Source organism: Podarcis pityusensis (genome assembly GCF_964106645.2).
Source record: "Podarcis pityusensis genome assembly, chromosome: 2".
NCBI classification, from domain to species: Eukaryota; Metazoa; Chordata; class Lepidosauria; order Squamata; family Lacertidae; genus Podarcis; species Podarcis pityusensis.
Window position 1 is genome coordinate 82745412 of NC_138029.1, and position 22323 is coordinate 82767734.

General features: G+C 41.4%; 1 protein-coding gene across 2 annotated transcripts in view; it reads left to right on the forward strand.

The window, feature by feature from the left end:
- Positions 1-22323, forward strand: part of CACNA2D3 (calcium voltage-gated channel auxiliary subunit alpha2delta 3) — a 479869-nt gene that overhangs the window by 130899 nt on the left and 326647 nt on the right. The window lies entirely within an intron of this gene.

The following is a 22323-nucleotide window of genomic DNA, read 5'->3' on the forward strand; positions in this document are numbered from 1 at the left end:
TAAATATTTTAAAATTCATGCTTCCTTACTGGAACTTGTACTTGAACAATGTACATGTAATCATATACGTGTGTGTGTGTGTGTGTGTGTGTGTGTGTGTGTATACACACAGACACACACACACACACACTATATATATATATGCATTTAAATTTGGAAAGGAACACATGCCTGTCTTTGCAGTAATCAACAGCATCACAAACTGCTATTTAGCAAGCCATAAGATAGTTACTTTTAAATGCACTTGCTGGATACCCCATGGAACAACATGAAGCAGGTGCTTTATGCTGCAGATCCCAGAGGAGGTGCTATTTTCCAATAATAATAATAATAATTTATTTATATCCCACCCATCTGGCTGGGTTTCCCCAGCCACTCTGGGTGGCTCCCGACTGAATGTTAAAAACACAATACAATCCCCAGTCCCTGTCTCGGTGTGCCATTAGCAAATTACCTGTGATCCAGAAAGCAGCAGCATATTTTCACTGTTCACTTTGGATTGAAAAATGCCCAGTGACAGCATTGTATGCTTGTGACTTTTTTCCTCTACCAATGTCCATTTAGCTCCAGCTGCTTTGGCTGAAGCTTTGAACGTATGCGGGCAATACTGAACATGACGTGGATCATGTGGTCATTTGTCCCTTAAGAAGTGCATCAAGATGATCAGCTTATTTTATACAGGCCATCAAACAGCCTGCAGATAATGGTAGCATCTGGTCACTGCTGACTTGGATTGAATTGCAATGAGTCGCCTGGAAGGTTTCATTCATTCAGCGATACCTTTAAAGGAGAGGATGGGATTTTCTACCCTCTCCTGCCCAATGGTTTGAAGTGCATAAGGTCCGAATTAAATTATGTTGCCATTGCGAGAGTAAGATAAAACCCTGGAAATAGAGCTGTCCAGAGTAGCTGAAGCTCTGAGGGTTGCAAACAACGTCCCCCTCCCCCAGCACAGTGCCGTAATTTGCAGTATTGTGCCTGAATGTAGCCCAACTAGAGCTGGAGTTTTGCACCATTAATTAGTGAAGTGTAATAGCAAGACCCCCTATGCAGTAATAAGTACGGGATTTCCTTGCAGTGGTACTTGAGGAGCACCACCTGCAGGGGGTGGGGTTTCTAGCCTGCGTAACTTTATCTACGTCACTTTCCAAGGGGCTTTTGGTCCCATCAGACCAAAATACATGTAATATCTTTATCTATTATTGTAGCTAATACTTTACATGGTAGTTAGGACAGAACTGGATGATACAGTACTCTTCTTTTGCTGTTGGTTGTGATGAAGACTCTTTGTTACTGGTTGGTTACAATGATTTGGGGCCCTACTTAATGCAGCAGGGAGAGAGAGAGAGAGAGAGAGAGAAGGCATTGTTTTTTCAAAATGCAAAATGGTTCTGTTAACCCATCAGTCTCACGCTGCATTTAAAGGTTGTGTTTGAAAATGTCTTATGTATTTGTTTAATGTCTCCCCTTATTTTGAAAAGACCTGCCAGCTTCTCGCACAGCTCTGCTTCCTTGAAAATATCCACCCTCCCCTTTGTGGTAGTTAATTATTTCCAGTTTTGTTTTTTGTTTTTTAAATAAAAAGAGAGAGAAATGAATAGCTTAGACTAGAAGCTTAAAATAGAGAGTGTATTCTAATATAATAGAATAACTTGGATGTCTGTATAAGTCTTCTAATAAAGCTTCTGGTTTTGTGTGCTGAAGGAATTAAGTGATACACATCATTTTAATTATGTTATTTTAGAAGAGAAAAGGCACAATAGATAGGAAATTCCTGAGAGATCCTACAAGAGAACTCCAAGTGAACAATGAGGGAAACATGGAACAAACTTTCTGTGTGTTTGTGCACAATTTAAGCCCCCATTTCCTGATATCTTACCATATTTTGTTATCTTTCTAGTTGTTCAGGTAAAAGTATTATGCTAAAAATTCTAAGAACCACTGTTTCCTTTTCATTTGTATCAAGAACACCAAAAACTTAAGATACAAATTAGTGCTCAGGTCAGTACAAAGACAGTGCTGATCTGGTATTTTATTCTTTAATTGGTATTTATTAGCATCAAGGTTATACCTTGGCAGCACTTGGTAAATCATAACTTGGCAGTCTGAGGTGGTATATCACCATTGTAACAAAACAAGCAACACAAATCAGATTTGTCTTGTTTGGGGTCCAACAATAGTGTAATTTGAGCCTGCAGGAAATATGATTAACAGTAGGTCCGTAACCTATTAAACTGAAAATGTGTTGCATTTACATGAAGCAGATATCATTCAGCAACAATTAGATTATGTACAAAGGCACAGTAAGGTTTATGTATGTTTGAATTTATAGGGATTACACCTGCTAAGTGTTAACAGTTTTCTCAAATATTGAATTACAGAAATTGAATTTTATATCTGTAAATAACGTTTTCTTGTCTCTCAATTGAAATGTGGCTTAATGCAGTCACGATCCATTGTTCTCTGCACACATGTAGCCAGGAGCGGCCAGCTGTGTTGCTCTCCTACCACTTTCCTAATTCCATGTGTTCCTGCCACTTACTGAGAGGGAGAGATGGAGGGGCAAGGCAGTGGCAGCTTGGTGTTGTGGGCACAGCAGTGGAGCCAATCTGACACTTCAGACAATGCACTTGCCCTGCATCGGCCTGCTGCTCTTTCTTGGTAAGCGGCAGGGGAGAGAGCCCTGCCAGCCATTACTGTATGCAGCAGGGAGCCTCTTGTGCCTAGCTCTCTATCAAGGAGTCCTAGTAGTCAGGCCAATTGGATCTACGCATAGGAGCCTCCCAGGGAAGGAAATAATAGAATTGTAGAGTTGGAAGGGACCCTGAGGATCATCTAGTCCAACCCCCTGCAATGCAGCTGTCTCATAGAGGGATCGAACCTGCAACCTTGGCATTATCAGCACTACTCTCTAATCCAGGCATAGGCAAACTCAGCCCTGCAGATGTTTTGGGACTACAACTCCCATCATCCCTAGCTAACAGGACCAGTGGTCAGGAATGATGGGAATTGTAGTCCCAAAACATCTGGAGGGCCGAGTTTGCCTATGCCTGCTCTAATCAACTGAATTATCCAGGAAGAAGGGTGATATGTTGCAGTGTGCTTGTGCCTAGATGAAGACCAGGGGGAAGGAGAGAAATTTTATTATTATTATTTATTTGTTTGTTACCTGCCATTCGCCTTAAGGTCCCAGGGCGTCTCACAACATTAAAACACAACACTGAAAGCAGTTTAAAACAACTCGCAATCACAAAAATAAGGCGGTTCCTAAAAACATATGCCTTAAGCATCAGAAGCCAAGATAAAGATGTTTGACTTCAGTAGTTTCTATCCCTTAGGTAGAAGTGCAGGTGAATCACAAACAGGATGTCTCCCTGATCAGATGGACTACTTGCTAAGGGCTTGTCCAGATTTCCACTTGCCCTGTGCTTGGAAAGCATGGATCTGAGAGATTTTACACTTGTCTCATGCTCTCTAGGCACAGGTGTGTTTTTTGGGGCTTGTCCTACCGTTTTCCCCTGGGGAAGCCTGCTGTTTACCTGCTGAATTGGAACAAGCATCAGTTTTACAAAAAAACTATTGGCATTTGTTCTGCTTCAGTGATATACAGTGGGTTTCCCCGAGGGAAAGTGCCAAGACAAGTGGAAGTGTGGACGACCCCTAAATGTTTCTCCATATTATCACATTATTCTCATTATTGTCTCTCATTATTGCCTGTGAGAAGTATTCAAATCTCCGGATGCTTTGTCAATGCTTTCCTGTGGGTATTTAAAGGAGAACGGCCCTAAATCATCATGAAGAGATTCAAGCAATCCTATCATGAAATATGGCGTTGTTAAATTCTGCAGGGTTAACGGTTTTTAGCTGCTTTTGGCTTCTTGAAATTAAAGAAGAGCGGGATATTAGTTTTATTAAGTAGAAGGAATTGCATTGGAAAAACTTTCCCCCTGGTCTCAAGTTTCTTATTGCTGAGGGGTGGAATAGCACTTCCTATGAAAAGCATGGCTTTCTTGGGGCCAGTTTCTTTACTGCTGAATAGCCTGGAGGCAGGCACTGATATTATGCTAAGTTTTTCTCACCATGTGGAAATCTTTTTAAAAGAAACACTTCTTTGACTAGAAAAAAAATCAAGTGATCAGTAAGCAGTGACCACCTTTTTGGAGAACTGCTTCCACAAACTGTTGTCTGCTTTCACGCCTTTTTAAAAGCACCCCACTTTTCCAAGGTCCAACACAAGTAGGAAATTTCCTCCACTCCAAAGGATAACAGGTTCTCAAAGTGTGAAAATGTTTTATTATGCCCAATGCGTTTTGGAATTAAGAAACTCCTTCTTCGGGGCAACGCTTCTTCCTTGTTGTTGTTGTTTAGTCGTTTAGTCGTGTCTGACTCTTCGTGACCCGATGGACCAGAGCACGCCAGGCACTTGTGTCTTCCACTGCCTCCCGCAGTTTGGTCAAACTCATGCTGGTAGCTTCGAAGACACTATCCAACCATCTCATCCTCTGTTGTCCCCTTCTCCTTGTGCCCTTCATCTTTCCCAACATCAGGGTCTTTTTGAGGGAGTCTTCTCTTCTCATGAGGTGGCCAAAGTATTGGAGCCTCAGCTTCACGATCTGTCCTTCCAGTGAGCACTCAGGGCTGATTTCCTTCAGAATGGATAGGTTTGATCTTCTTGCAGTGCATGGGACTCTCAAGAGACTCCTCCAGCACCATAATTCAAAAGCATCAATTCTTCGGCGATCAGCCTTCTTTATGGTCCAGCTCTCACTTCCATACATCACTACTGGGAAAACCATAGCTTTTACTATACGGACCTTTGTTGGCAAGGTGATGTCTCTACTTTTTAAGATGCTGTCTAGGTTTGTCATTGCTTTTCTCCCAAGAAGCAGGCGTCTCTTAATTTTGTGGCTGCTGTCACCATCTGCAGTGATCATGGAGCTCAGGAAAGTAAAATCTCTCACTGCCTCCATTTCTTCCCCTTCTATTTGCCAGGAGGTGATGGGCCCAGTGGCCATGATCTTCGTTTTTTTGATGTTGAGCTTCAGACCATATTTTGCGCTCTCCTCTTTCACCCTCATTAAAGGGTTCTTTAATTCCTCCTCACTTTCTGCCATCAAGGTTGTGTCATCTGCATATCTGAGGTTGTTGATATTTCTTCCGGCAATCTTAATTCCGGCTAGGGATTCATCCAGCCCAGCCTTACGCTTCTTCCTGGCTACCGATAAATATAAACTTTGCCCTAAATTTCAATTCTTTGCACTCCACATACCAACTGGTTCCAGTGGCTTTCTGGGCCAATAAGGACCAACTCAAAATCTCATTTGTATATTAATGTGCCTCCAGGCATCTTTTGCCATCTACAGTAGACTTCCCGAGAGATTAACTGTGGGGATGGAAACTGCCTCCTCAAACCAAATGACTCATTGTAAACTCATTAACCATATGATGCTAATGTTGTTGAGTCTATAAGGAGCACTTTCAGTCACTCAATCCAAATCTGTTGATGTGTATGAGGTGAATTGCTCAGATCTGTCAAGAAGACTGGCTGAGTCTAAGGAGACGCAGCAGGAAGCCTGAAAGGAAGTAGGCAGCTGGGGAAGTGTAATGACAAGAACTTTCAGAGTTAAGGACACTCTGCTCCTCAGAGGCTCAGGAATCTAGAGTTCTATAGAGTGCTTGCAAGCAGGTTATCTTGGAAGAAATTGTGCTTTTGTTCTACTCATTATGAAAAGTATATTACAATTTCTGACCGGTAGGATTTCCTGTCAGCTGTTCAGGCCCACTTTTTAAAATTTCTTGCTCGTATGCTGTGTTTCCCTGCTGACGGCCTGCATGGGTCGTTAAGTGGCAGCTGTGCCCCACAACCTGCTGCTGGCAATTGTAAGATGTGTGGTTGCCTCAGGCAGAGATTTTGATCGTTTCCCGTTTTACGACTTCGGCCACATACTGCCAAGGGGAAATATCTAATATTCGCTCTGTATGGACAGCCCTTAAATTTCAGGCATACTTGAGCAGTTTCGCAGCTGTGTAGAGAATGTGCTTTGAGGGAATCCTTGTCCTCAAATATTGCTTTTGTGTTTTGTGAGCAGCACAGAATGGTTCAGATTTAATTTTTCACTCTGTGCGATTTGTTCAGCACGAGATTTTGTCTCCCATTTAAACCAACAGAAGGTAAAAGGTGCAGGCTCAGCTGTCAGATTTCAGTTTGCATTTATTTATTTTAGCTTCTAATTCTTCCAAGAGAGATTTAAGAATTTGCAGTATCATGTGCGCCATGTCTTAGGAACAGTCTACAGCTAAGAAAAGGAGGCTGTTATTTACTAATGTATTAAGGCCACCCAATAATAGCTCTCTGGGTTGTTTCAGAGTAAAACGCTGAAGTTAAAGTCAAGTTCCAATAAGATGCACCAAATAAAGCACACCAGTTAAGATAAAAACATATCAATTAAGAGCAGGAAAAAGAGTAATAAAATATCCCACAGAACTAAAATAATATTAAGGATTGCAGCATAATTAAAAAGATTGAAAATATACTAGGTGGTACTCATTTGTATTGTTCAAATTGCACAACATACTTTGCTTGCATACTCCCCCTTTCTCTGCACTCTGCTCCACCCTGTAGTATTCTGTGCCTCCTAAAATCTGCTTTGGTGGGTTGGGGACCCTACAGAGCAGATCCAAGATTACAGGGGGCTGTGGGTGGGTTTGGAGGTCATGTCCGCTGGCATAGCATTGGCTCTCGCCCCGTACAAAGAATCTGTGACCTAACTTGTTGGCACGTTGGATGTCAAACACATCTGGCATTCATTTGACATATATTTAAGAAATCTTTCTTTTAAAAAGCAATGGTTGTCAAAAATTGCTATGATTTTTACATCTCAGCACGTGCTGAGTGTGCCCCAGAGAACTCCTTGCTTTCAAGCGTCACCTAGGCAACTGTATAGCGGGGGCCCATTTACTGTACTGACATCTTCCTCATAGCATGACTGAGACTTGATTCCAGCTTTCTTGGTTGGAAATCTTTCCCGGTTGAAGAGAGGAATATTTTTTCTCCTTTTAGATGCCTCCACTGAGCTTGATCCCTGATTTCATGATGCTTCAATAGGCCAGTTGGCCGGATCATGTGATGCTCCTACCAAGTTAGTGCTCAGCCTGCTGGGTCCTATGATGCCTGCATCACAATAACATCCACATTTAATAATTTACTGGCATATGATGTTTTAATGGCAACTGCTCAGAAGGGTGATTCATACACCTAAATCATATATTAGAGAAGGGTATTTCATATACCTAATAACTAAAACATATTGTTCACAGGGCAGATTCAAAATTGTTGTACTGTTTGCTGAATCCCTTAATTTTGGTTAAAACCCAAACAACATATGATATGTATGTGATCTATTTTTCAAAACAGAGGGATGTTAATCCCCCTTTCATGATTGTGAAACCTGCCTTGTCAAGTTAAATCTTTTTTAATGTGAACAAAAGGATGCCCCAGATATTTAGAAATTCTTTGTGATTTCGTCTTCAACCACAGATGGTAATAACCTTTAGTCATTACATAATTTGAATTCATTCAGTACAGCTTTTTCTCCTATGTATTTCTTATAAATAGCCATATTTAGCTTGCTTTAGATGCATCTTTAATGTTCACTCAAACGCTCAAATAGTGTTTGATATCAGCTCTTCCTCCCCTTGTGAATAACACTTAATTTTTTATTTTGCCAGGATTATTCAAAAGGTGTCATGTTAAAATACAATTGGTGTTCAAATGCATTGGGGAGAGTGACTGACCAATCCTAACCCTTGAATTGCCTGGCTGAAGGAGGTTAGGAAGGAGTAGTGGGGCTGGAAAAGAGCTTTGCCAGCAGATTGGCAAGTCTGACATGGAAATCCCCAGTACATTCACAGATAGCTCTGCATCAATAGACCTACCGTACTTCTCGCTGTGGCTTTGATGGTGGTGACTGGCATTGGGCCCTGAAATGTGGGGCTTTGGGGTGCAGCAGGGGCAAGATGGAGTGAGTTTTGCAGTCACTGGTCCTTAGTGTTCATCCAAGACGCTCCAGGATCAGGCCCCCACCATCTACATCAGTCTGGCATCTGGCATGGCCAGGGGCATGATTCCCCTTTGGAATCAATGTGGGGAAATAAATAAAAAGATAATATACATATGGGGTAAGTCAGCCCCACCCCCCACCTCCTGCTCTAGTTGGCCTGAGCTGGTAGAATTTTGCCTGTGCAATGTCTCCATCCCAAACCTTAGTTAGGGTTGCACTATAATTGAAAAGTGGATCAAGAACGCTTGAGGACTTCTGTACATCCAGATTGAACACTTGGGTGGGAGCAAATGAAATAAGAGAGTGTATTGAGTGTTAGGCAAGGGGTAGTACCTCTGGTGGGGGGCACATTGTGTTCCTCCTGGTGTCTACCTTTGGTCTCCACCCTGCACTCAGCTCTCACCAGTGGCTTCCAGCATGCGGTAATGACCGTACCCCAAGAACAGGTTCGACTGGCCAGCTAAACCAGGTAAGGGTAGCCGATAGGTCTCAAACCCTCAGTGAGTCGTTGTCAGAGCTGTGGGCATCTCTCCTCACCACAAATGCCATGGGAGCCTCTTGAAGTTTTTATAGTCTTTATTTACAATATTTACAACAGGTCATTAGCACACCGTTCATCCATCAGAGTCACTCAGTTCAGATCTCTGCTGAGGCCTGCCATTTGCCTCTCCAACAGCTCATAAAATGGCGAAGTTTCCCGCCCCATCATTCAGCCCTCCTCTTTACCACACGCCTCTCAAGGGCGGTCATAAACCTCCCCCCCCCCCGATTCTGAGCCTGAACGTAACCCCTGCATTCCCTGTGAACTTTCCGTCTCCCCAGCCCTTCCTGGGCTTATTCCAATCTCTCTCTGCTCATTGCTTCCCTCCCCCTTGGGCACCTCGTCCACATCTTCTGCTCCCAGGCTTCTCCCTCCCTCTGGGGAACTTGAAACCTCTGGTTCGTCCCTGACAGTTATGGACTTTCTCTTCATGTAAAGACAGGCTCTGGCAGATTAAGCAGACAAGACAAGAGTAGGTCTAGCGGTCAAGAAAGTGGTTTCTGCATTTGCTGTAGAGGAATATGAGGGGCAGGTGGGACTTGTCATCCTGGGAAAGTAGCTTGTCTAGGAGAAGAAAAAATCCTAAACTGCTGATGCCTTGCAAGATACCTTTGGAGGAAGAGAAGGCTAAGGAGTAAACCCTACACAAATCCAGAGTGGAGTTCCAAATATGATTGGATGGTACCTTGTATGTCCCCTTCCAGGAACTCCTGCAGCCAAAGTGGTGGTCATCACTTGAGAGCTGCAAATGCAGCAGTTTGACTTCACCTCTGGAGGTGCAACTCCATTGTCTCTTGAGACAGATGTAAAATGCAAAACAAAGCAAAACTGTACGAAGCATGGAGGGGTTTAGATGACTGTTCCCCAGTTTTAACTATGTGGTGTGATGAGGTTAAGGATGCTGAAGAGGGAAAGGGATTGTTGCCTGCCAGTGTGGATAATTCTGAGCTGTATGGAACCATTGCCTGATTTGGTATATAAAAAGGGGGGGGCAATAGGGAGGCACTGAATGCAAGAGAACAAAGGAGAAGAGGTGCCCCCCAGGCTAACTGTAGTTGTTAATGCCCAATGCATTCCAGAAAAAGCTTTCATTTTTCAGCAGGAATTCTTTTTGTTGGAACAAGGCAGAAATGTACTATTGAGGTGTCCTCCTTGGCCAAATGCAGCCAGGTTTCTGGGGAACATGAATGGGAAGAGTGTCATTGAGCTTATTTCCTGCTTGTGGGTTTTTCATAGGCATCTGAATGGCCACGGAGAGAACAGGATGCTGAACTGCATGGACCTTTGTATGATCCAGCAGGACTCTTCTGATGTTCTTACAATGGGAATAAAATGTGTTTTACTGAAAACTTATATGTCAAACCCCTAAAGTTAAGAAATGTAGCGTAACCTAATTTATTTCAATTGTTTAGGACTTCAATAAATTCAGTTTGGAAGAAACTGAAATGTCGTTATAGGACACACAAATTCATATAAAAATGAGGTTTTGATCATCTGGATTCCGCTGCATACATTTCCTACCATAAGCCTCTTTCTGCTTTTACAGTGGTGACTAGACAGGAGCTCTCAAAATATTTATAAGCAGATGTGTGATAGAGAAAGCATTCAAAATAACATAATGATGTTCTTCTGTGTTCTGAAATGTGGAACAATGCTGTGCAGCTTTTTCGTCCTACATTATAATTTAAAGGCAAACTTGGGTGGAAATGTTAGGAATATCAGCTCTTTTTCAGCTAGGAGTTTCAGTTTATCATAGCCTTCCCCGGCCTGGTGCCTCTAGAAGTATCAGACTACAAATTTCATCAGCATAGCCATACGCCCTCTTAAACACATTCTGATATAAACATACTTTCTTCTATAAGCCTCCAAATCAGCAACTTTAGGCTGAAGCCTGCCTTATAGATCCCCATATGAATACAAAAGCAAACAGTATTTTAATTGGATCAAGCCTGTTTTTTATCACAATAGAATATTGCTAGGGACAGAATATCCTGCAAATGAAACTTTTTAAATTGACATTGTTTGGGAGGGGAAAAGAGAGAGAGAAAAGATCAGCCACAAGTTTTATATACCATTAGGAAGCTTATTTTCCATAGTTAAAGTTTGCAAGTAGCAATTGAAACATCGCTTTGAAATGTCAGGCAAAGGTTACTTAATGCAAAATGATTATTCTGTTCAAAATATACATTTTTTTAAAAAAAAAACAACCTTAAAAGCCCACCTAATTCTGTATGTCCTATTAACATTTATCTGACAACAATGGCCTTCACAAATATTCAGTGACACTGCATGCCATTAAGGGCAGAGATAAATAATAATGGAGGTTCAGAATGTGAGGACACAGAAAACTGCAGCATTTCTCAACCTTAGTGACTAGCACTGCAACACTCTCTGCTTTCTGACAGGTCCCTATAACGATTCTGGGTCCATTTTAAAATATTAGATTAATTGTTTATGCATAAAGCCGTTTTACATTTCTTTGTTTCTTATGGTTGTTAGAGGTATATACCCTTATTTTTTTAGTGGGGTGTGAACCATGGCAGAGCTACCAACATTTCCTGTGCCCTGATAGCTCTTACCAGCTAAGGCTGAAAATGGATATAAAGGCATTTTTTAATAGAGGCATCCCATTGCTTCTGGTGGGATGCAATGGACTATTCCAGCTCTGAAGGAGTATTGGGGAATGAGAGAGCCGTGGATCCTCTTGTTTCTCAGGTGCCTGAACAGCTGAGGCATTTCTAAGCCATCCCATTTCCGGCCCCACCAATTGGCAGAGCACCATTGGCAATGAAGCTCCCCGGGACCATAGGACTGCACTCATCAAACGCTTTATCCATTTTAGCAACTGAAATGTGTGAAAGCTGTGTGCAATGCTGGCACAGGAGGAAAGGTTGTATAAATTGGCCTGGCCTTTTGGATATTTTCTATCCTTACAGTATATATTATTGAAGTGATCAGAGTAGTTTGCATTTGCCTTTTTAAAAAAGTTATGTTTATGAATACAAGACCTGTTACCTACAAATGCAACATAGTGTAACTAAGGCTGCGATCCTATACACCAGGGTCCCCCAAACTTAGATCTCTAGCTGTTTTTGGACTACAATTCCCATCATCTCTGACCACTGGTCCTGCTAGCTGGGGATGATGGGAGTTGTAGTCCAAAAACAGCTAGAGGATCTAATTTGGGAAACTCTGCTATACACCCTTACCTGGGAGTAAGCCCCACTGAGCTCAGTGTGACTCAGTAGGTATGTACAGCATTACAGATATTTTGCTCCTTTCGTTTCCTCCCACCCTTCTACAACATAGGAACATAGGAAGCAGACCCATTGGGCCATTTAGGGCAGTATTATCTACACCGATTGGCTGCAGCTCTGAAGAGTTTCAGGTAGGAGTCTCCACCAGCCTCATCTGGAGATGCTGAGACTTGAACCCGGGAGCTTCTACATGCAAAGCAGAGGCTCTGCCACTGAGCTATAGCTCTTTCCTTTGCTCTCTCTTCAACTTAAATATTTAACGTGCCGCAAAAATATAAGTTCTTTAATACTTTTTACATTATTCTTTTCTTCACTAAATATAATGCAGTGGCATCCTTGCACTGAAGGAAGTAGTCAATATCCATTAAAGAAAGCAAGTAATACAATTCCCATAGTCCAGGTGGAATTATATAGTCAATCAATGTTAGGAAACTTATAGTAACAAGCTATTATAAAGTTAGTTGTCAAATAAGGGTGCTTGCTGCTACTGTTGTTTTAATAAGGGAGATTGCTCCTGCAGTCAAAAAACAGAGTTAATCACTTTAAGCCTAATTGATTTCAATGGGAAAGATTTGGGCAGGCACTTAATTTTTCCAGTAAAATCAATTGAACTTAAAGGTGCTTGTATTTGGCTGGATGGTGCCCGTGTTGTTTCAGTTGTTACTAAGTCTAATCCCAGTGCATATTTACCGTTGAGCTTACTTCATCTGTGTTAGTTGCTTTCATTCATAGAAGAATTCAGAAGTCCTCTCCTTTTCTACAGAGTAGAAAAACATTTATGGTGATAGACTCTTAAGTACACTGCAGTAGTGCACTCATGTTCTGTTGTGTGAGACAACCTTTTCTTGTAAGATGAGAATTAAGACGAAGCATACTCTTTCAGATCAAGGACATCCACATTTAAATTTAGTCTTAAGGTGAGGGAGGGAGGGAGAAAGAGAGAGATTGTATTTCCCAAAGTTGCATATTTTTAGCTGGAAACTATATTTTGGACAAGCACTGACCTTGTGCATTTGACTTAGACTTTATATCGTCGTCGTCGTCATTGTTTAGTCATTTAGTCATGTCCGACTCTTCGTGACCCCATGGACCAGAGCATGCCAGGCACTCCTGTCTTCCACTGCCTCCCGCAGTTTGGTCAAATGGACTTTATATACAGATGCCAATTGCACAAGGAACTTAGGGTCCTCTCCCATTGGTTCCTTCTGCATCCATTAGCATCTTGTGTCCCTTCTGATTTGCTTTCTGCTCACCCAGGTGGATGACTTACACAGAAGGGGGAAAGCTCAGTAGCAAGAAGCTTTCATGTGCAGAGCAGCACACACATGACGGTATGGAGAGAATGTGCAGACTGTGTGGCTCACGTTTTTAGGAGAAACAAAAAGGGACCATAGCCTAATAACCATTTTCTTTTTCCTAGGGCCATTATAAACATTAGTGTTGCTGGTCATTGCTATCCAGTCCTGACCTTGACAGCAAGCCCATTAGGCATAATGGGGCCAGTAAGCCCTGTCACTGCAGCACCTTGGAGAGTTCCGAGTGAGCAACTGGCTCCAAAGACATCTGAAACTAGAAAAGGTTTTATTCTTCCAGTTCCAAATTCCCCCTTCTGTGAGGAGTGGAAAGCCTTAAAGGGCCAGCCTTCTAACCTGGAGCATAGCCATCCCCTTCCAGGCTCATTGCTTGTGCCAACATAGGTATATATAGGGTCCTCAGGGGCAGCATCTAGCGCTAGAGCAGGAGCTGTTATCCCAACAGGAGACACTCAGGTGCCAATTCCCACCCCCAGCTTGAAACGTTCTAGTTGGCTGGAGTGGCTAGAATGCATTGCTCCCATTACGTCTGTTAAAACACAAATCCTTCTTCGAGTGATGGGACATCATAATGTGTTGTCACTCCCATAGAAATTATGTGGCAAAAAACATAGGGAAGCCACATTCCTTGCTGTAGAATCTTCCTAACAGGGCATTATATAGTGGGAAAAGCATGGTGTGGCAGCCATAGTTTGTTTTTGTTTTTTGTTTTTTGCCATATACTCTCCCTGAGAATGAATACATGGCACCACATCCTGTCACTCCCAGGGGGAACTGCAGTAAGTTTTCCAACATGCCTAGCAGGAATTGTGTAAACTAGCTGCCCCAGTCGTCTAGTAGGGTTTTGTTTTAGCAGGGAAACACACAGAAATCAGAAATTCTCATCAGAACACTTTGTAAAGGGATCTGGTTTGAATGCAGATTCCAAAGTAGAACCACAGTTTGACACATCGGTCTGGGAGGTGCTGATCAGGGAAGTCTGCTTAAGTCTGCAAACTCGCCAAATCACACTCAAAACCATATAAGTTGTAGCAGTGACTTTATCAAGTTTATAGGAGCACACTGAGTAATGTTTGGGTCCCTTCCAACTCTACAATTCCATGATTAACCTGGTGTTCAAATGGGAGGAAAGATGCTGGAATCATTAGTGGAGTTGTCTGCATGGCAGGGCAACTTGGATAGATTTTTTCTGATGCTTCATGTTAATATGTTTTACTGGGTTAGGGGAATTAAAAAGCTTGAATGTTTGCCTGCAGGCACCACAGCATAACCCAACTGATGGGGTCATATCACATTTTGATCAATGTTTAGGCCAGAGGTTGCAGCAAACCCTCAATTCACATGCCATGACAGCCCTGAAGACTTTCAGTTCTGTTTGTATCTTCATCTGGAACAAGTGAAATAAAATAATACTGTAACACAATAGCCCCAGCTGCATACAAGATGTTGCCGATGGCACATTAGCAGCCCCTGGGTGCCAATATGTTCCTCTGGAAACACAACAGTTTGACTTCCTATTAAGGACTTAATATCTAAGCGGTTTGAAAACAGATTGGGCTGAAGCAGGGCCTGCAGGGTATCATCTTGTTGGGGTTATTTTTCCTGCGCAAAAATAGTTCAGTTCCTTAAGGCGGCAATTACTGAAATGGGAAAAATAAGGGGGTTTCACTTGATTTCATGGGGCTTCCAGAACGGCAGAGCAAGAAACAGAGAAACTCATTTGTAAGGGTACTGAACTCTTTTGTTACATTAGAATTACATCTGTGTATTTCTTTTTGATGCTGATCAGCAGGAAAAGGTGATTGTAAAAACAACAACAACAACCAACAACAACCCATGCATTTATATAGGGGGCTTGAGAGGTTGTACATTGTTACTCCTCCAATTGCAATAATTTTCTTCAGGGAATAGTACAAACAACTTTCATTTTAAACTGTAAAAATAAAATAAATCATGTGTGTTTGGGGGTCAAGGGGATGTTGGAGGAACACCTCTGATGAGGGGTCCTCTGTCGCCTTTTAAAATGGATTGACCCTGAACTGTTGCTTCCAACTGTACTGATAATGATCTCCCATAGGGACCAGTAAGTATAATTGCTTGGCAAAGGCTTCCAGAGAATTTAAATATATTTAAGTGGAGAATAAGCCCTGGTTACTTGGATGTGTCATCCACTTGACACATCAAGTGCCTAATGTGTGGTGCCTAACCTGTCTCTGTTTGTCCACACTCCAGCCAGGATGGCTCTAAACAGGATTACTTCTGGCTTCTGCTTACCAGCTAAACTGGAATCTTGTTCAGGTCCTCCTTACTTCCTGCTTTGTCCTGTCACCTTTGCTGTACAGTTGAGACTGACATTAACAGTCCTATGTAATGGACAGTGCTACTTTGGTTTTGGATCCCATAATGTCTACATCAAATGCAGAGCACCCATGTTTCATGCTTCAGTACAACATCTGAAAGGAAAAGCATGTTTACCTACTTGGTGGTGATCATGTTTGTATGCTTTCCTGGTTCTCACGTGTTTCTCCAGAAGAAAGATTTATGAATCCTCTGTTTGGACATTACTTACTTCTACTTTGCCAAACCTTTATTAGGCATTACAAATGTAGGTCTATATCTACTAGAAGCCCCCAAAGCCAATACGTACATGCCTTGCCACCCTCCAGAAAGTCTTAAGCTTGAACTGTATTAGGAACTAGTTCCAGAGGTTGCTCAGGAATCTAAGAAATCAGCAAGGTTTTGAAATGGGTGGTTAAAGTCAGTGAAGTTTCCAAAGGTTCAGTCTGCTTTCTTGATTCAAAATGGCATCCGCTTGTATCCAAACATGGGTGAAAAACCTGCTCCTTGATATTAGGAATCATGTGAAATTAGGTTATGATGAATGAATGAATTTATTAATACGGTCACAGACCAGCGCCAACACACACAACATCACAGATCATTAAAAAAAATATATCAAAAATACAGAGGACAATATAAGTATAACAAGCATTTAAATATAAAAAATTAAAATTAATTATTAGCATGCCCCCTGCAATTAACATTTGGGGGTTTGAAGGTTATGATCTAATAGCAGTATACAAAACTGCAAGCATAAAAACAGCTTCATAAAGACATAGATAAATACAAACACTGAGCTGAAATGTAATAACAGAAATGGGCTGCAAGTCATATACTTGTTCAAGCCCTGGGAAGCAGTCTGTGGGTCAAGAAGAATCTGTTCTTTATTTCTGTATGTCACTGCAGGACAGAAGTAGTGGAGTTGGGGAAATAAAGTAGTAGAAGAAGTTGTTACGGCTAGGCATCCCAAATACCCTACATGACAGGTAAAAAGAACTGGCTCAGACAAACCCACATTTACAGGAACTGAAATATATTCTGGGGAGGAAAGCATGCAATTTAGCTCCAGAAAAAGAACCATGTAGGATATGATGTATAAAGTACTGTACAAAGTGTGTCTGCTGAGCTATTTAAACAACATGCATCATATTTGGTCACTGTGTAGGTGACATTCTCAAAATGAGCCTAGTTTTATCAGTAACACAAGCCCCTCCCCTGAAATCTGCTCGCTGCCTATTTTCCTTTTCACTGGAAACAACATTGTAGGGTTGAAAGCTGCCCAAAGGATCAGTAAATAGTTCACATGCCAGCTTTCCCTGAGCCGTCCCATTCTACAAAAACTAGGAAGGCTCTGATGCCAGATGGGTAGATGGCGCAGCTGCCATGCCTCACCTCTTTTATCTTCCTTCATAGTTCCCATAGGTAAAAACATGATTGTGCCTTTTGAAGTTCATTAAAAGAAATGGAATTTTGTGTGGGTTGAATTTTAATCCCTCGGTCTTAAAATGGAAAATTATCTTAATTAAACAGGAGCTAATTATTTATCCCAGGGTTAACTGGCTTCTTTTGATCATTGATGGGAACCCAATTATGTCTCTGTTAGTTGTGGCCGAGTCCATTTAAAAAGTAATTTTAACAGCCCCTAACACATGTGCAAATATTTATATCGGCACTAGAGCAAAATATATTTGAATTTCAAAGAATTCACTTTAAGCAAAGCTTATCAAATAAGCTCGTTCAATTTCATTTTGGTTTGCTGTGAGTGAAATGAGTTGTTAAAACCTCTAACCTGAATATAAATGAGTTAGCCAGAATTAAGATATTCAAATGGATGGCTTCATTTTTTTGCTTTTTAGAGGATCAGAATCATGGTTAGAGTCATTAGAATTTCTACCTCTGTACTGAAAAAATAATAATCAGTTTTTCCTCTACTCTCAACGGGGGCATTGCCTTTGGCTTGATTTGTAGGAAGAATTACCCATCCAGGGAACTAGAACAGATGAACCCAATGATCCATTTGCAGTTCTATCAGCAAGTTGCTAATCCTTCTTGAACCCTAATTTTCCAGACGTGAAATGAGAAATATGCAAGCTCATATTTAAAAACATTCTACCAATCAAAGATTTTGTATATCTCTATCACTATATCTATGTGGGAAGCAGCTTTCTACTGAGTTATACCATTAGTCTGTCTAGTTCAGTATTGTCTACACTGACTGACAGCAGCTCACCAGGTTTTCAGACAGGGGTCTCTCCCAGCCCTACTTGAAGACGTCTGGGATTGAACCTGAGACCTTTTGCATGCAGAATGGCTTATTCAGCCCATATCTATCTTTCTGTTATCTATTGCGTACAAATGAAGTTAGATGAGTGAATTCAAATGATCATGCTTTTCACATGCTGGTAACAGTGGCTATGATCATGGAAGGCAGGATTACCTGAGGCTTAGTGACTAGCCTGGGGCTGCTCATACTGAGCTTTATTGACTGACTGTGGATTTGAACCCAGAGCTCCCCTGCTTATGCCAGTTCTGAATAAATTGCTGTTCTTTAAAAAAACAAATAAGCAAACAGCAATTGAGCCTACTGGATCTTGCATTTCCCCCCTTACAAGAGTAAAATATTGCCGTGGTACTTTGGACCAAACAGGCAGTGAATACTCTATTGGAAAATTCAGATTATTTGTGTTGCCATGTTGGCGTATAAATTGAAACGCAGATGTGCTTGTTGTTAGGATTGCAGCCAAAAGGTATTTTCTCCAAAATTATGTAGGAAAATGCAGTTATTATTAGCTTGTATTTTGATAAACTGGAGCTCCCCTAATGACATATCAATAGAAGCCAGAAGCTTACAGTCAAATAACTGGCCACTGCATTCAAATCAATATGTGAACATTAGCTTTGCATGCTTTCGCTGCCTCTTGCTCCTCCTTGCCTCCTTAGGATTGCTACTAGGTCATAATGATGCAGGGATGGTAAGGGATGCTGCTGAATAGTCCCTTCTGCAAAGGTCTTAAAGGCAGAGGAATGCTCTCAGAGTCTAGACCGACAGGCCTGGTTCATGGACCCTTTCCTTTCTTCTGTCCCTTCCTTTATGATTCTGTTTACCCTGTATGCTAGCACAACATAGAGCCATCAATTGCTTTAGTACGTGGAAATAGGAGTCATACAGAGTAAGGGCATTTCAATTCAATTGGACATGTATAGAAAGTTTCTGTGTGTGAGGGATTTCAACATGGCCCATGCCACATACAGATCAGAGGTTTTTTTTGGTTTTTTTCTTTTCTTTTCTTCCTGCCTTCAGAAAATTATTCAGTCCATACCACGATTGGAAACAGGAAAAGGAATATTTTCACAGTCTCTCTTACTTTGAGCTTTGTCCAAGGTCTGTCCTTTGAAGAACTGAATTATGTCATTTTTGTTTTCACGTTCAAATGGGGAAATATGTCTAGTTGATAACTTTCAGGTGAACTCTATAATAAATTTTGTGATAATGGCCTCGTGTCTAAAGGCATATGATGCAACAACTGTGTTGAAGCTAAGCAGGTCTGAGTCTGTTCAGTGTCTGGATGGGAGATCACCTGGAAACTCCATACGTTTTCACATGGGCTGCATTGTGAAAAGGCAGGATATATTTTATTTCTGTAGTTGAAACATTTATATCCTGCCTTTTGGTTCAGGAAGGACTGCTCACAACCTAAATCAAGAACAAAATGCAAAACAAACAAAATAAAATAAAAAAAACAGGGTCAAAGTATGAATCAGAGTTGCAAAAAGCCAAATCAACAGAGGATGACAAAACTAAATCAAACTAAAGGCATGGTGGAAGAAAAGGGGTTACAAATGATGTCTGAATGCTAATAACAGAGACAGGCCTTCTCTGTAGTGGCACCCACTCTTTAGAACACTCCCACAGTAGGGTGCCTGTGTTAAAATCAGATCTGTTTCTTCCAGGCTTTCTCTGATTAAGTTATTTGCCCATTTTAGATATTGTGTATGCCTGACATTGTTCATCGTCAATATTATTTGGATGTTCTGTATATTTTAATACTTACTTGATTATATTTTTAACATTTCAGTATTGGAATTTTATTCTGTAAACCGCTTCAAGACACTTGGCTGAGAAGCAGTTTATAAAATGATTTTAATAAATAAACAACAATTTAACCCACGCCCCCCACCCCAGGGAAAGGATTTCCATAACTTGGGCACCACTACTAAAAAGACCCTGTCTGGTGTCTCAGCCACTCAAACTTGTAGATGGGAACAGGCATTGTAAAAGGGCTCAGATTATGAATGCAGCGGGTGGATAGGTTCATGTGGAACAGGAACAGAGAACCTGTGACCTTACAGATGTTATTGGATTACAGCTTCCATCATCACTGACCATTGGCCATACTGGCTGGGGCTGATGGGAACTGGAGTCCAACAACAACTTACATGACACGGGTTCCTCATCCCTAAGGAAGGCAGAGAGGATTGATTACTGGAGTAATATGAACAGAGCTATGAACAGAGGGTACCAACTAATGTGATAAATACACTGACATGCGATAAATACATTTTGTTGAGTTACATATACATCACAGAATTTCTTACACCAGCTGATGCCTGTAAGCTAAAAGTATGAACTGTTTCCACTGGAAGGGGCCATAGTATATGACACCAATACCACAGGAGCTTGCTTGCTCTCAGGCTGATTTCAAAGTGCTGGCTTTATTTATTTCCTGCATTTATTTCCTAAAAGGCTCTCTGAATGGCTTATACAAGTCAGGTTTAACTTTAAAGCTCTGTATAGCGTACCTGAGGGGCAAACTACTCCAAAATGTACAAGTTCTATGACTGAGGTTTAGTGTTGAATTTAAGATGCCACTCCAACAATGGATAGAGTGTTATCTGTTGGTTGCTGTGCTGCATTTGTGAGATTCAGTAGCACTGAAGAGCTTGGTCCATTTAGATCAGGGTTCAGCAAACTTTTTCAGCAGGGGGCCGGTCCACTGTCCCTCAGACCTTGGGGGGGGGGGGTCGACTATATTTTTTTGGGGGGGGAATGAACGAATTCTTATGCCCCACAAATAACCCGGAGATGCATTTTAAATAAAAGGGCACATTCTGCTCATGTAAAAACATGTCCACAGGCTGGATTTAGAAGGTGATTGGGCTGGATCCAGCCCCCGGGTCTTAGTTTGCCTAGCCATGATTTAGATGAGCTAATTAGACTTTAATTTTTCAATAGGCTTTTGATTTCCAAATGGGAGGGAATTTGGTTTGTGTTGCCCCTACTGTTAGAATTGTGTTGCTAATTACGTTTGTATATTTCTATGGACTTTCTGGGTGGTGACAGTGAAAATCTTCCAGTAACTAAATGAATAGATATAACATTGGGTTATATCAATTGCTAATCTTCCTCAGTGGACTCATTGAAACTGATGGGCACAACTAACTTAAGTACATTAATTTCAGTGGATCTACTTGGAATAGAACTTACTTCAGTATAACCCGTTAGGTTTCAAATGAGGTGAGTTGCTGTCACCTAGGCCTGGCCTGGGAGAACAGCTTAGCAACTATACTGAAGCTAAACAGGTCTGAGTGGGTCAGTGCCCATAGAATCATAGAGCTGGAGTGACCATGTACATCAGGTGCAGGGAACCCTTCACCATACAGATGTTGCTGAACTGCAACTCCGCCCCAGCAAGCATGCCCAATGGCAAGGGATAACAGGAGTGGAAATACAGCAACATTTGGAAGGCTAGAAGTTCCCGACACCTGTTGCAGACCATCTAGTCAAACCCCCTTGCTCAGTGCAGGACATCAGTGCTAGAGCATAAATGGATAGGAGATTGTGCAAGAATCCTTTGTATGCCACTCTGAGCTCCATAGGTGGGATAGAAATGTAATGAAATATGATAGTCAAAGTACCCTTTCCCCTTGCGTTTGTACTCCCAGTGTCAACAGAAGAATAATCACAATCTTGCAGAGCTAAAGTACAGTAACTATTTCATGAGTTACTTTTCATTTCCTGTGTTACTTTTACTTCACTGTTGTGGTATTGGCAAATCCCTAATCTGCAAAGGGCATGTGGCTGCTAAAGTAGCAGCAAAGAGTCCAATTAAATGTTAAGTCAAATAAATAAGTCTTCAGACGGATTTTAAACTGGCTAAAAGACTTGCACATTCTAATATACAGTGGTTAAGTGAATGCAAATTTTGCAATTTAAAAGCATGATGCAAATACTTATGGTCATCCTAGTGTAGAAAAAGCTCATTGGTTTCAGTGGAGAAGCCACAGGCAATACAGAGCAATGAATAATGGCTTGAGCCCCGCATGGTTGCATACAATAATCTGTGCCAACGTAGAAAGCCAACCAGACACAAGAAATTTAGCGCTTTTCAGGCATTCACTTGCTTAACCTGAAAACAACATAACATGGAGAAGATATTAGAGTTCCTTTTCAGAGTGTGAGTTTTTCACAGGGAGGAAATACATAAAAGAAGCATGAGTATTGGGGTCTCCCCTCACCACTGCTTTTGTGTAACATTCAAAACTGCCCTCCCTGGGGATATAGGTGAGAAAAGTAACTAGTCATCTCCCAGTCCAATCATAGACCTTCTTTGGGTTGATCAGCTGCTCTGTTACAATGGAAGATGAATTTATGAGGAATTGACATTGTATTCATGTTTATGTTTTAAATACCATGGCTGCAATCCATGATAGGTAGGAGTCATAGTGAACTCAAATCTTTCATGCATAGCATTGCACTGTGTCTTATTTTAATATTGCATCTTGTTTGACTTTATGCAAGATGCCTTGGTGCT